Source organism: Schistocerca piceifrons, chromosome 2 (genome assembly GCF_021461385.2).
Source record: "Schistocerca piceifrons isolate TAMUIC-IGC-003096 chromosome 2, iqSchPice1.1, whole genome shotgun sequence".
Classification (NCBI taxonomy): domain Eukaryota; kingdom Metazoa; phylum Arthropoda; class Insecta; order Orthoptera; family Acrididae; genus Schistocerca; species Schistocerca piceifrons.
In genome coordinates, this window is record NC_060139.1 from 739,147,367 (window position 1) to 739,164,173 (window position 16,807).

The 16,807-nt window shown below is 42.5% G+C and overlaps 1 protein-coding gene and 1 pseudogene across 1 annotated transcript in view; one reads left to right on the forward strand and one right to left on the reverse strand.

Annotated features, from left to right (window-relative positions):
• LOC124775062 (protein takeout-like) overlaps positions 1-16,807 on the reverse strand; it is a 187,945-nt gene that overhangs the window by 45,781 nt on the left and 125,357 nt on the right. The gene's annotated exons all lie outside the window — the stretch shown is intronic.
• LOC124778865 lies at positions 1,043-1,160 on the forward strand (annotated as a pseudogene).

Below are 16,807 nucleotides of genomic sequence, written 5' to 3' on the forward strand. Positions count from 1 at the left end.
CATTTGTAAAAATTCAAGACCCAGCAGCTAGCTCAGAGCAACTTTTTTCGAGTAGTTTAAATGGTAAATGGACAATCATTTTGTGGGAACAGGTTCGTACATTTATGGCAATTGGAGTGGAACACCACTTGAACCTATTTTTTCCAAAATAATTCTGAGCTGTCATGCCCTGAGATGCAACATTCTCCGGCACACCGCATCCTTGTTCTAAATTTTCCAAGAAAATACCTGATACTGCTTCTTATTCCTAATTGTCATCGGTCCCATAATCTAACTCCGAATTCGAATCATGGTCACTTCCCAAATCTGGATCAAAGCCCTGGTCACTTCCACAATCGCTCATAGCACCTTCCAGCCATTCCAGAAAATTGGGATCATTAACATTCATCGACTATCGCTGTGAATATTCCATTTTTGACAAAATAATAATACCAATTATTTTTAATAAAAATGTTTCACTAATGGTATGGAGGGTCACACGGACCCCACGCTCCACTAATAATTGAATAAAACTCATAAATCACTTACTGCAGAACAACCACTTCTTTCAACAGCTCAGAAGCGACTGCCTGAGAGATACTATGAACCACAGCTCCTAATAGCGGCCCCTATGGGAATTACAGAATAAATAAAACTGGTTGGGGCTCCCGGGATCCCACCGTATTGGTTACGGGTTAAGGCTTGAAGTTTGAGTCCTAATTATTAATTTTTTAGACAAGCACAGTTTACAATCTAAAAGTATTTCTTCTTCCGATCTGGATAAAAATTGAACGTAATCACTTAAATGTAACCATGAATTCTCACCAGTTGTAGATTGTTTCCACAGTCAGTCCACTAACAAAAAGTGGTATTTAACGCGAACTCAGTAAACGAACAACAATTAACAACCAACACTTCGTTAATCTCGCTCGCACTCGATTGTTTACATCTCTCGCGAACACCCCGACGTAGTCATACATCAACCTAACTTGTCAGAACACGATTTCCGCCGGCGGCGCGACGTCATTTTTGTCGTAAATCGCTGCTACCTAATTAACGATTGGGCAACGGCCTTACCGCAGTGGATACACCGGTTCCCGTCAGATCACCGAAGTTAAGCGCTGTCGGGCGTGGTCGGCACTTGGATGCATGACCATCCGGACCGCCATGCGCTGTTGCCATTTTTCGGGGTGCACTCAGCCTCGTGATGCCAATTGAGTAGCTACTCGACCGAACAGTAGCGGCTGCGGTCAAAGAAAACCATCATAACGACCGGGAGAGCGGTGTGCTGACCACATGCCCCTCCTATCCGCATCCTCAGCTGAGGATGACAGGGCGGTCGGATGATCCCAATGGCCACTTGTGGCCTGAAGACGGAGTGCAAAAAAATTAACGATTAACGAACTCAAAGAATGTTAAGGGAAATTAAAGATTTCGTTAAAGTTTTTCTAAAATTAACTTAAAAGTTTATCCGTTACCCGAAAAGTTAACTTGGTTACTTAACTATTAACAGATTAACGGTCTTAAAAAAGGAGGATGGGCCATAACGTCCCGCCGACACCCAGGTCATTGGAGACGGAACACAGTGTCGAATTGTGAGAAGGATGGGGAAGGAAACCGGCCGTGCCTTTCAAAGGGACCATCCCAGCATCTGACTGGAGTGATTTAGTGAAATCACGGAAAATAAAAATCTGAATGGTCGGACGCGGGCTTGAACCGTCGTCCTCCCGACTCTGTGTCCAGTGTACCCATAACTGCATCACCCCACTTGGTGTTAACGGTCTTACGCCCAGCTATGGTCATTTCATGTTCGAACAACATTCAGCGTAATGTTGTCCTATCTGGCGTAACAGCCAGTTGCCTGACAGGGCCAAATGTTCGCTTTGCGGGAATATGTATTTTGTTATATATTTACCTTGCTTCAAAACAACATAATTACTACTTAGACACGAGTAGACCTGCCTTGTTGAATAATCGGTTTTCTGCCGGTTCCTCGCGTCTTTCTTGCACGATATTTCAGCTGCGTGACTCGCAGTCTGCCTCAGGTGCTGTCTGATACTGATTCCAGTGTCGAGCGGCTGTTGTGTTACCTTCAGGTCGTTGGAGTTCAGATTACCGCCCAAAACTCGGTAGGACTTCCTCCGGTGTTGGGTATATTGTCTGAGGTAGTGCTACCTTTCAAATGTGTCCTTTTTAAATGTACTGGGCTATTTCCTCTAACTCCATCTTTATACTCATGTCCCCTCGAGTCTTGATGTTGCCTCCTTTGCGTCTTCAGAAAATCGAGTGCCGGGTTCCAGAAAGAGCTCAGCTGGAAACCGGTGTCACGTTTAATGAGATTATCCGTGAACTTAATCTCAATAGATTCTTTGGTGACACTGTCCCAGTATCTCAACGTTTGTGTTAGAATTTTGGCATCATAGAGTGACCTAATTCTACTCAATGCTCATCAATCGCTGACGTGGTTGCTTGTCAGTCTGGTGTGCCTTTGCACCTAATCGTCTGGCCGATGTATGCCATACGGCATTCAGATGGTATGTGGTCAACGCCCGGTTTCTGTAGACCTGGGTCATCCTTCACACTCCCTAGCAGAGTGTTAACCTTGACGGGTGGATGGAACATGCTCTTGATGTTATGTTTGAGGAGACTTTTGCTGATTTTGGCAGATATCGGTCCGACATATGGCAAATATGCAACCTACTTCGTTTCTTCTTGTACCTCTTCAGGATCTTCTGGCAGAGAAACAGGACGCAGTGCTTTTTGAACCTCTCGAGAAGAGTATGTAGGAGATCTGTTTCCTTCGTCAAATTATCAGGTTATGAAAGAGTTCGTAACCGGTTAACCAGGGTTCTGAGTACACCATTTTTCTGTACCGGATGGTGTCAATTGCAGGTACAAGTCGGTGTGAGTGGGTTTGTGGTACACACTGTAACTGAAGGTATCATCTGCCTTCCTCTTGACTAGTACATCTAGGAATGGGAGTAGTCCATCCTTCTCCAACTCCATGGTGAATTTCATGTTAGGGTTGCGTGAGTTTAGGTGGTCCAACAAAACATCGAGCTTTTCCCTCCCGTGCGGCCATATAACAAAGGTGTCATCCACGTAACTAAAAAAGCATTTCGATTGATCTGGGGCCAATGTAAGTGCCTCCTCTTCAAATCTCTCCCATAAAGAGTTCGGCCACCACCAGTGAGAGAGGGCTGCCCATTGCCACCCCTTCCGTTTGCTCGCAGAATTGACCCCCATGAGGTCAATACGTGCCTGAATAAATCGAGGAGAGCACCGTCGAACTTCTATCCAATCAGCTCAAGTGAATCATTCAGTGTTAAGTGTGTGAACAGGAAGACCACGTTGAAACTAACCATGATTTCAGAGTCCGTGATATGTTGCTACCTCGGGCGTTGTAGGAAATCCTCTGAGTTGGGATTGTGATGGGCACACTTCCCCACGTTGAGTGCTGAGGTAGGTGGCTGCGCCAATGTTGCTGATTATTGGAAGCAGAAGAACCCCTACATCTTAGGCAGGCAATAAGGAGTGGGTGATACTGGTGCTTTTGCCTTAAGCTACTTAACGATCTTTCGTGGAAAGCCGGTTTCCTTTAGAAGAGCCCTGGTCTTCTTATCCACCTTGTCTGTAGGGTCCTTTCTACTGGTCTGTATGCTGGGTCATCCAGAAGTTTTCGCACCTTACTGTCATAAACTGCCTTCTGTAGGACGACGGTAGTACTCCTCTTATCTGCTGGCAATGTCACAATGCTGTCATCTTCCTGGAGTTGTTTCAGGTCAGCCTTTTATCACCAGAGGTATTTGAGCGCCCTACATGCCTTCCGTCTGATTTCATCAGCCCCACTAGCAGGAAGTTTCAGTGTCACCAGTCCACTGCAGTGACGAAGGCCGCAACAGTAACATTTCTGGAGGTAACTGCGAAATTAAGACCCTTGCTCAGTACTTTCAAGGTGGTGTCGTTGAATTCCTTCTCTCAGGGTGACGACCGTGCGAGCGTTCTAATTCTGCTGCGCCTTGTTGTTAAGACGTTCAAATTTGACTGATTTAAAGGACGCTGATTTCTTCTTCGTCCACACCGCTTGAGACCAGAAGATGCCATCAACTGGATCCCAGTCTTGTCTGGTTAGAGAGTTGCTATAAAAAGGTGTAAGAGACAGCTGTTCTCTGGATGTCACATCGTGTCGGTGGTGCATGTCACATGCTCTCTCCCTGACCAGTACTAAGTTCATTCGATGTTTAATTCTGTTGGTCGTTCTGGAATTGCCGTGATGTTTAATTCTAGCAAATACTGGAACCACGTCCTGTTCTCGGCATCTCAGCAGCAAACAGAGAGAACTGAGCATTCTCCCCTTCCTTTGTCCAAGCTTATCCAGCTTTCTAATATTGAGGAACATTTCCTCCCCATACAGTCTTCTACCACAAAGTACGCGCACAGCGTTCGTAACAGCCACGGCTAGAAGAAAACACTACAGTCGCTGGTGTTGGTCGGTTCATACCACGGACAGAGCGCGTGACGCGGCACCGACCGCAGACGGAGCGCCTAGCACAACGAAGGCAGAAATACCGGAGTCGTTCCACACTGGAATTAATATCAGACAGCACCTGAAGAAAGCTGTGAGTCAAGCAGATAAAATATCGTGTAACAAAGACGTGAATAACCGGCAGAAACCCGATTATTCAACATGACAACGCCTCGCCGGGAAAGGCTGAAGAATTACAAGAGTAGACTTATTTCATACAATAAACATACTGAGACTGCAGTGTATTCACAGAATGGTTAAAAGCTATGTTGTTACTTTATAGGTTTATGTTAAGATACCATCAAATTAACTGAGAAAATCATTACAGAGATCATGGGATTCCCAAGCTATGCAACAGACGCTGGATGCTGCAAGAAAAGGAAAGATGCCATTTGCTACAGCAGAGAAATTATTCACTGTCTCAGGAAAAGCATTTAAGAATTCATTAAAAAAGACCTTGATGTTACTGATGGCTGGAAAATCCTTGGGAACTTGAGATGTGCATTCAATCAAGAGCAAAAGAAAGAATTCTTAACGGTGTTTCTGGCATGGGAAGAGGATATTAAGGCATATCTGTAATTTATTTTCCCCAACCGTCATTTCAGCTTGCTGGCAGGAATAAACGACCACGTTCATTCAACAAAGAGAAAAAGATGACAGGCAAGGATTGGGTGCGACAGTTTAGGAAGAAACATCCCAACATAAGCCTTAGAAAACCAGATTACATTTCATCTGAGTCTTGTGTTTCCTTTTCTCTATCTCGTGCCACTTTGCCCTACCTATAAGGCCAGTACAATTGTTTTTTTGTAACAAAGTATACACAGTTTATGCAGGTATGTTTCACTGCTTGTCTATGAAGTGATGTTAGAACAAAAAAACTTCCATAAAGTGGCCACTCTACCCAGCACTTCCCTATAAAGACCGCAAAATTCAGTACATACGCGGAACTGCCACCACTGGCTATTTCAATGGCTCCAACTTTCCTGGGCATTGAGTAAAACTGAACTTGGATGACAGGTCTGGGTACACCGTGCCACGCAGTTTCATCTCTACGCCAAAGTTCATGATCTGGTAACCTACAGGCAATAGTCGAACATTCTCTGAATCGAGGCAGATCAGGACAGTGTGGGCAACATATTGTCTGCTGTTATCTTGTTGAATGACAATGCCACGGAGATCTCGAAGATAGGCCACAGCCACCAGCCTAAACCCTACTACCAGGAGTTTTTGTCTCACTGTAATGTCCCCCCAGCAAATACCCTCTACCACACACCAATTAATCATTTTCAATCAAACCATCCACATTCATTCACTTTGGAAAAGTTATCTGATCTGATTTTCTCGTACTATATGCGGCGACAGCTCGTCGACGCCAAAGTATTTTCTAGTGCGTTTATTCTTTGAAATAACAGAGATGTATATATGTATTCTCCATGGTTGTTAGAGTGGTAACTAGGACAGCTTCGGGAGTATCTGTGGAGAGACTGACGTGTTTCTGAGAGATACATATTCTGCTTTTCTTCTCGCTAAAGCGAGCCAATTAACATTTGTGCCGCTAGCGGTTTGTTTTGAAGAGAAAGAGATTGTAAAAGGAAAATAATTAAGGCGTGGAATCATCGGAGATCTGGACATGTAATGGAGATGTATTTAATGCACGATTTCCTCCATAAATAAGGTTTGTGACTTTTTTGTTCTGGAGTGAATGAACGAATGAGTTTTTTCTGAATCATTTGTTGATCACGTTGGCCCTATAATTAGTGGGGAAGTTTCAGCTGTGTCGAAGAGAGCCTGCAATCACTGAGTCTGCTGTTATCTTGTTGAACGACAATGTCATGGAGATGTCGAAGATAGGCCACAGCCACCAGCCTAAACCCTACTACGAGGAGAAAAGGCTTCGTACACATCTGGAATTCGCAATCTTTCGTAAAAGGAACAAATTGTTCAAACGATTGATTCTCCCGACTGACTGCAGTGTTTAACAGTAATAATAAATGTAAAGATCTCTTACAGCAAGCCAGCCGCTGATTACCAAGACGAAAGACTCCACCAAAGATTCTTTTTGGCTGATTCTTTTTATCACTATATCACGTAATGAAATCTTATATTAAAAACTATACATAGATAAAGGAGAGAAAGAGAGAGAGCGAATGAAAATAGAGATAATACTAATAATCCTCCATTTGTCTAATTTTTCGCCTGTCTTATCACGGATCAGCCAAGAACTGGGAGGGCCTTACTTTACTGTATAGACTTATGTGTGAAGGTGAAGGGATCTTAAAGACAACAGATACACGTCTATACAGACAAGACATTACACAGAGATAGCGGCTAGCTGCATTGATCATCTATTCTTAGATTAAGGAGACGGCAACTTATTATCCGAGCATTAAAATGTTAAATCACCGATACCATATAGACAACAAGTAATTTACACTGGATTTATTGGCATTACTTTAAAGAACTAACATAAAAACATACATTACAGTTGTTCAATCTAACAGTGATGATTATATTTTTATACATATTGCGTTCAAGAAACAAAAACAGAAATTGGACTGGGGTCGTATTGACTCCAGTGGTACGCAGTACAACAAAACATGAATAAATTTTAATGTGATGTAAGTATAAAACAGAACAAAACATTATTGGATACAGCTGACTCAGAGAGAAATAGTCATGTGTCTTGAAAAAAAGATAGCTTTGACAACAAAGGAAATATTGTTTTTCAATGTGCTTATGAGATCACATTGACTGCAGTAGTACTAGGAAGGATACAACAGCAGTTGATGCAAGAAACCCTAACCGTGGGTACAAAACTAAGCGAGAAATAATATTTTCATTGTTGCAGATGTTTCGTAAAACAGCTGTTCTATATAAAATCCATAATTTTATTTTTATAAATGTTACATTCAAGTAAAAAAAAACAATTTAAGTACCCCTGTGATACTGAGTGCAAAAAAATGTGAATAAATTTTAATTTATCGTAAATATGAAAATGAACAAAACATTAGTAGATACAATTGACTCAGAGAGAGAAAGTTATATATTTTGAAAATAATAATTTTGAAAACAAGGGAGATATATATTTCCAATGTTTTTATAATATCATAGTGTTACTAGGAGCTAATTACTAGCTATGTGAACCAAAAGGGTGCTGTGTGCAAAATGGCAGGCCGTCCCTTTACCACAGGCGCTGGGCCAGTACGAAGATAACAAATGCCGTCTGCTAACACTCATTCGCGTGAGACGTGGATACGTCCATTGTGATGCTGCAAGCGGAATTGGGACTCACGTGGAAAGTCAAAACAGTGTCAGTCTTACGTCCGCTGCTGTCGTTGGGCGTATCGCTGACAGTTCGATTCTCTCTGCTGCCACGTCACGAGAAACTGCAACAATGGTCGCCATGCTAACAGTGCGTGACGCTCCAGACATCGTCGCACTGGCCCTCCGTATACTTGTTTTGTTTTATCTAAGAGGTCATGTGGAACGTAAATACGATGATAGCTGCAGACCATAGCGCACAGAAATGTCTAGAAGCGGATTTTATCCAGCAGTGGGTGTAAAATGACAGATGATGATGATGACGATGATAATTATTGTGATCATCACTCCTATAATCCGTCGCTTTTCATTGTTAAGTAACTTTGATGGTAGTTGGAGAGGTATTTTCTTGCTCACTGCGTTTAATCTGAACGAAATCTGAGCTGGTGAGGGAAGAGTTGTGAAATAGGTCTCAAAGTGCCTCAGTTGCTCAATGATGGCCTTAATGCAACTCGCCTCTCACAATTCTCTTTCTGCATCCTCTAGAACGAAAGTTACTGCTAGGCGCGCGCAAAACTTGCGCAAGGATTTAATCATAGCAAAGAAGGAAAACAGGCTATTAGTTGCATAAACCTAAGTAAAGATAAAAGCGTTGATTTCACTCATACTGCAGAGTCAGTGCGTCATAGAACGCCAATCCTGACTCACAAAGACATCGAGAGCTAGGTCTGATTTTATTGCAGTCTAACAGCACAGAAATTCCTCTGGTAGACAAGACACTACATGCAGCTCCATACTGCATATAAAATATGACTTTTACTCTCTTGCATTCGAAACCGGGCTACACAAATGAGGTCGTTGTATATATTATGAGTTGCTGCAACCAAATTCACCAGGGTAGATGAATTTTGCAAAAATGTTGCTAATCCTTTGCGAGCCCAGCTTGCATCGTACCCAGTAAGCCGAGCAAACAATTTCTATTGATGACCAAAACGCGGGCAGTGCTCGCAGATGCCATGCACTACCGTCATAAGCGAGTTAAGTCTGTCTGGAGACTGGAAATTAGAGGAATGGTGGAAATGGCTCTGAGCGCTATGGGACTTAACTACTGAGGTCATCAGTCCCCTAGAACTTAGAACTATTTAAACCTAACTAACCTAAGGACATCACACACATCCATGCCCGAGGCAGAATTCGAACCTGCGACCGTAGCGGTCGCGGGGTTCCAGACTGTAGCGTCTAGAACCGCTCGGCCACTCCGACCAGCAAATTAGATGAATATCTGAACTAAAATAAACGATGTAAGTTGGTGTTTAACGTCTCATCGTCATCGATGTTGTTTGAGAGGGAGATCAAACTTGGACTGGATATGGTGAAGGAACAAAATCGCCGTTGCCTTGTTTAGGGAAGTGTCTCGGCTTTCGCCTGAAGATATTTAGGGAACCCAAGAAACACCCCAGTTAGGACGGCCTAACGCGGACGTATCACCTCATCCCTCCCCTATCCACTGTAGCAGCAACGGAAGTGCCACGCTTAACATCAGCGGCGACCTGACCAGCAACGGAGGAAAATTTCATTACACTGGCTCACGTCAAAGGAAGGAGCGTCGGGCATTGTGGGTTATCACATCAGTTTCATGCGTAGGGAGTTCCACTGGCTGTGACATGTTAACACATAGCACGAAGTCAGAAAGAGTGTTCATCTTCAGATCCATGACGTAATTTTTCAGCTAATTGAGACAGTAAATAATAGTTATCTCATCAACTCTTGGCTAAAATGTTCGTAAACTCAACGGGCAAAGCAAATTATCGGCTCTCTGTTAGCACAATATGGTAGAAATCTTTCGAACTGTTCTAGCTGTTTTTTTATACTTATTTTCTTTAGACAATTTGAGACAACCCTATTCGGCCAGGGAATGATGGATACGTATCACAGAACGCAGATAAGGTATAAAATACAAAAAAACAATATATTTGTGACGGCATGTAGTATCACGCTCAAAAGTATCCGAAAGAGTTGAACTGCGTTCCGCCTGATTTCCATGCAGCCCACATAATGCAAATTTCGTGCAAGTTCTCTGATACAGGGGTTCCAAACGTTTCCTCTGAAGGATCACTTTGAGAACCCTGATACTTTGATGGTACGCACCATTAATTCTGAATGTTATTAAAATTTTTAAAAATAAGGAAACTTGTGTCATATAGTGATCACTTAAATTTTAAATCATAAATTAAAAAAATATTAAGATCGTAAATGTGCTGAAAAAATCGCAGTGTTAGCAATAGATTTTCGCGGAGCACTTATTCACGTACTGCAACATCAGTGTTCCGGGGAACACAGATTAGGAAACACTGCTTCCTTTCGGTATAACATGGTACCACAACTGACCACCAGAGAACACTGTTCTGCATAGCAGTAACCCTGGATATAATAAAAAAAATGGTTCAAATGGCTCTGAGCACTATGGGACTTAACTTCTGAGGTCATCAGTCCCCTAGAATTACTTAAACCTAACTAACCTAAAGACATCACATACATCCATGCCCGAGGCAGGATTCGAACCTACGACCGTAGCGGTCGCGCGGTTCCAGACTGTAGCGCCTAGAACCGCTCACCCACACTGGCCGGCCGAATCAAATACCATGGTACCTACAGACGTCAAGAAACATATCATTAGAGATGTGACAGTACTTAACCCTTGTAAACTCAAATTTATTTCAATATTTCTAAATTGTTATCACTCTCATTAATCATTAGTTCCTGAGACAAATAATGCCCTTAAGTCTACCACACCAATAATTCCGCAATCCTGACTCAAAACTTGTTTTTTTTGCGAATAAGTAATTTGTCAGGTTAATCTGGACGCCCGAAATTCTGTGATACTTCGAAGTATTCTTGTTCTTTAAAACGTTTTCCAACCACCTATTAACTGTCGTTCGTTTCACGAGTGGTTTTGCACAAACTGGTAATGAACTAAATGAACTAAACAGTACGAAAAACCATGATAAACACAGTCATTCGCTCTATGGAAACCTTGCCATTAACAGCGTACCACTGCTAATTTCACTGTATCCGTTATAGCACGTGGATCTACAGTATGAGCAGTTCGAAAGTAACCTAACGCTTTTATTATCTAACATAAAAGAGGCATTAAAAATTTTAGATAAGCATGAGCAGCCAATTGTGATATGTTTGAACTTTAAATGATGTCATGACCTGCTTTTGCTACTGGTAAACCATAAGGTATAAGGTTGTGGTCCACGAAACTCTCCCGTTCCTATCGTTAAGTCCAGAACTGCGCTGGACATCTTCAGAGGCGTTGCTCCTACGGTGAGTCTAGACGACTGACGAGTGGGACGTCTGAAAGCGACATATACACTGTAGAAAAAAGGGCATGGCCGGAGTTAGACACGTGATAAATAGGGATGATTCTTGTCAAAGATAAAGCTTAACTATCGACTGTCGCCTTGTCAAAGATAAAAAACTGTTTAGCGATTCTGCAGAGGTACTGTCCGAATATGGATAAGTTTCATGGTCTCTTGTTTCCTATTGAAATTGTCCCTATGTTTACGTATTTAAATGGCTTCCCTGCAGCCGCAGATAATAGTTCGTCGTCGTAGATAAAATTTTTGGTTCAGAACACTTCTCTTCTTGACTTCCTGGTTGAAGAGCATGCTCTGCTACAGTCGATTCGTCTATTTTCCCTAGTCGGCAAAGATTTTAGTATTCCTTTAGCCATGTATTCACGCTTCTCTTGGGTGTTCTAATATAAACCTTATCCCACGTACACAGAATTTTGTATAAGCCACATGCTGACAGAGGAGGGAGTTTATCCTTTGCAGATCGGAATGCTTGACCTGTTTTCTCTGTTGATCTGAAACCCTGTTTAATGTCCTGCCTCTGTAAAACCTTTCTGAGCTGATCCGAAATTTTCTTAAATAAAAGCATGAGGAACTGTATTCTTCCATCGTTGTTTTTTTATGCATGTCCTTCGGCCTGCCGTTATTTTGTCGTAGAATTCTGTTTACTTCTTTCCCCGAGTAGCCAGTTTCCTCGAAAGCCTGCTTTACATGTTTTGATTTGGTGTGTAGGAATTCCGGAGTGCAAATCCTTTTGGCTCTATCGGCAAGACTTTTAACGACACCTCTCTTTTGTTGTGGATGGTGATTAGATTTCTTATGTTAATATCTACCCATGTGCGTTACTTTCCGAAAAATCTTATGTTCCAAACTTCCATCGGTCTGTCTCATAACTAAACCATCCGAGAAAGGTATTTTATTGTCATTTTCTGTTTCCGTGATGAACTGGATTTTTGGATTTATATTTTTCAGAAAACCAAAGAATTCATCCAAAGCTTTTTTACCACGTGGTCAGACCACAAACGTGTCATCCACAAACCGATACCAGCGAGATGGTATCTTATTTGCTTGTCCTAAAACTGACTGTTCTAATTTCTCCATACAGAAATTAGCTTTAGCGGGACTAAACAAGTTGTTTATAAAATTCATCATCCCACTGAAACTAACTGGAAGTAAGGCAAAGCCTGAAAAGAGCACACAGATCTCCTGCAAAAATATCCATTACAAAAATCGAACACTATTTGATCAAAAGTATCCGGACACCCCAAGGAACATGCGTTTCTCATATTAGGTGCATTGTGCTGCCAGCTATTGCCAGGTACTCCATATCAGCGACCTCAGTAGTCATTAGACATCGTGAGAGAGCAGAATGGGGCGCTCTGTGGAACACACGGACTTCGAACGTGGTCAGGTAATTGGGTGTCGCTTGCGTCATACGTCTGTACGTGAGATTTCCACGCTCCTGAACATCCCTAGGTCCGCTGTTTCCGATATGATAGTGATTTGCAAACGTGAAGGTACACGTACAGCACAAAAGCGTTCAGGCCAACCTTATCTGTTGACTGACAGAGACCGCCGACAGTGAAGAGAGTCGTAATGCGTAACAGGCAGACATCTATCCAGACCATCACACAGGAATTCCAAACTGTATCAGGATCCACTGCAAGTACTTTGATGGTTAGGTGGGAGGTGAGAAAACTTGGATTTCATGGTCGAGCCGCTGCTCATAAGCCACACATCGCGCTGGTAAATGCCAAACGACGCCTCGCTTGGTGTAAGGAGAGTAAACATTGGTCGATTGAACAGTGAAAAAACGTTATGTGAAGTGACGAATTAGGGTACACAATGTGGTGATCCGATGGCAGGGTTTGGGTATGGCGAATGCCCGGTGAACATCTACCAGTGCCTGTAATGCCAACAGTAAAATTCGGAGGTAGAATTGTTCTGGTGTGGTCGTGTTTTTCATGGAGGGGGCTTGTAGGGGAACTCGGGGCAGAACGGGATAGCGGGGCACAATGCGAAATTGCTCTTTTCTAGACTACACAGTGCTGCAACCTGTTGTATGGGCATGTAACTATTTCTCCGAATGGAAGGGAAGTTAGGGCAGCCATTTTTATTTAGTTTGAAGGGCGAGGTCTAAGTGAATTGTTGTCCGTCACGTTACCGCTTGCATTGTTCTAAGGTTTGGTGAATTTCAACGCCAGGTAAGCTGTTAATTGTTAATTGCATACCCTAAAATGACACATTCTCTTAAAGTGCGTGGCATTTGTTATACTTTAGTTATTTAATGCGTTTAAATACGTCAGTTATTACACTCCATAATAGTTGTTAACCTCAAAAGTGCACTTGGGACGGAACGGGACGGGGCAGAATGGGATAGTGTTCCGTTCTGCCCTGTCATATTTTGATACAAGTAGAGAGCAAACTGTATTCTTTTTTCTTTCCCCCTTGCTGTTTCATATGGTGCTAACGTACATGAAAAAGACTGATACACACCAATGGGACGTAAAAGCGATTGAAATGGCAGTTTCAGCCGTTTCATCTTCCCAAATGGGATTTTTAAAAGCATCTAAGCAGTTCAACGTACCGAAATCAACATTTGAAAGATATGTGCCTAAACCTACGAATAATCATGATTACATAATTGACAAATCAGATGGGTAATTTAAAAAGGTGTTCACTGCAGAACAAGAACATGAGATGGTAACATATCTCAAGTCAACGGAAAGCAAACTTTTTGGTCTAGCAATGAAAGATCTCAGATCACTAGCCTATCAACTAGCCGAAAGAAATGGTTTACCACACATATTTGACAAACAAACTTATCTAGCTGGACATGACTGGGTTAAAGGATTTATTACGAGGCATCCTACACTGTCTATTCACAAGTCAGAAAATACCTTGGTGCTCGAGCAATGGGAGTCAACAAAGTAGCAGTTTCACAGCTTAACTCTCCCAACCAGCTATGTTCGCCGAACAACTCAGCTTTCCAGATATCGCTCGAGGCTGTCATTCCAATCCCACTAATCTGTCAAAATACTCGGCGGACTACAAGACGAAAAGGAAAAACCGTCGTATTAACAGATTCTCCTTATAAGAAGGAACTGCAGAACGCTGTTGCACGTAAAGTAGGCCTACAGAAAGGAGGAGGGTGCACAAACATGAACAATGTCAGGACAGAGACGTCAAGTGCAATGAAACTTAAGGCAAAAGTATCAAACTGTACACACACCAAAAAAAAAGACAGGCGACATCAAAGACCCTAAGAAAAATGAAAGGAAGAAGATGATGGAGAAGAGAGAATCAGAGAGAGAGAGGTTGTTGAGTGTCTCTACTGTGGGAACTTCTACTCCATGAGTTAAATACAACAAATTTTGTCGAAAAATACTGGTTGTCTGTATTATAGGACGACGTTACGCTCATATTATTATTGGCATTAATCAGGATAAAAACTTCATGAAAATTAAACATTTTTAATCAATTTGCATGTTAAATAGATCTTTTCTCTCGGAGAAACGTGTCATCATAAGAGTGAATTATTATTCTTGTCATACAACTCAAAATAAAAGTCCTTATACATTATTCAGCGATTAGCGTATTAAATTATAGAATTACCGTTTGTTGCTTCCCACACGACTTCAATCAAAAAGTAATTCATTCCTTCATTTGGAGTTAATAAAGCAGGTTGCTCATTTGTTGTTTGAAATTGCCGTTTCATCGTAAATAATGATAATCGTGTTGCGAACCCGATTTCGTAATCGAGATCGCTAATGTGCTCTTTTGCAGCGGAACCCGACTTAGGAGGTAGCCGACTCCAGAGACCAGGTAGCAGGAAAAAAATTAATACCACTATTAGCCTGAAGGAGTTGGAGAGATGAAGGTCCTGGTCGCCTTATCGTGCGCCAATGTTCCAGAACAGATAAGAAATCTCTTCAGTGTGTCTCGACGCTTCCCTTGTTATCGCTGTTTCTGTAAATTTTGTTTTGATTTATCGATACCAGATTATTTTCCGGAGAATAGTTATTAAAAATTCCTCCCTTCAAAAGCAGTGTACTCTGTTTGTAATTTCATACGCTCCATCAGTGTCTCTTCCAGTATGCAGGTTTGCACACACATCCTTACTTGGATAAGAATTCCTGTTCTACCATGTTCATATTGTGGACGTCCTTCCGCCAAAATTTTACCTTCTATCTCCCGGTATCTTAGCTGTTGCATTCAATGACTTCACGACCGTTACTTTTGCAGGAAGAGCTTTCGGTAGTAGCTGGCTGCAGGCAGCTGACTTTCGACAAACTAGATAATTACAGGTGATTAAGTTCTTCGTGTTACGGGAAGATAAAATGAAAGCTACGGCTGCGCGACCTCCATAGCCAGTGTATAATATCGTGACCTGTTGGCGGTTGACCAGTGGAACGTTGACTCGCCTCTCGTTCCGCTATTCGCATTAAGCAGATCCGCGGAGCGGCCTTGAGAGTGCGTTCAACCGAAGAACACGTGTGGCGGGACCGGTTGTCTGCGGGGCATCCCCTGCCAGCGCGCCATGCCCCCAGCGAACGGCACAAAAATCCCAGAAACGAGGGAGGATTCAATCCCAACTTCTAATTTATGAAACAACCTATCACAAATGACAATAAGACAATGAGGAGGAGATGTGTAGCTCGATACATTTCCGGTTGATTATGTAAAGGGGTGGGCGAGAAGGCAGCGTACCCTTGTAACCCCTGTTTAGTATCAAATGTTATTACGCAGGTTGGTAGCTATGTCATTTTTTATCATTTGCTGGAATCAATTGTTGGAATTCATGTTTATCCACGGTAGAAGTGAGCGGAGATAGTTACACTTTTGAAGAGCGCTTAGTGACAAGGGTGTCGGTGCACGAACGACAAAATACAGGGCAGACAATGAGACAGATTATGAGAGCATTCTAGAGAAGATTTAATAAGGATCCACCGCGAAAGGTAACCCTTCTGGATCGGGAAAGACGTGCTTTTGCTTCTGGCAGTGTTACAGACACGCCGCGGAGTGGAAGGGAGAACACACGAGAAGAGACATATGCTGGAGTCGTTGCTTCAATTGAACAATCTCCTATGAAGATGAGACATAAAAGTGCTTCGAACTCGGTACACAGAGGACAACAATGAGAGATAGCATGAAAAAAGACCTTAAGGTTAGAGGTTTCCGACCGACGAGTTATCGGATACCGGCCGCAACGAGCGCGTTTTAGCATGCCGTGCTTTGTTAACTCAATTTCCAAATGCAGTAAACCTTGCCAAGATTATGATTTCAGATGAATTTGCCATTTATCGCAAATCTCGTACTAGAATTTTTGTCGTTTGGGCCAAAAAGAATCGTCATTTACACAGTCGAGTTAGAAAGGAACCCGCCTCACATAAAGACATGGGCAGTGATTACATCACAACAGCTGCTTGGACCGTAGTTTTTTTGAAAGGACTGAAAATGACGCAGATTATTTACAGATGTTACAGACTTAGTTAATACCTCAGAAGAAAGAGGCTCCACTGAACGCATACGGCTGCAGCAAGACGGAGCACCCCCTCACAACACTCTCGCAGTGCGCGTAATCGTAAATGAACACTTTCCAGGACGGTGGATAGGTCGTGATTCACAAGCAACACCAACTCACTTGAAGCGGCTGTCAAAAAGTCGTGACCTCACCACACCT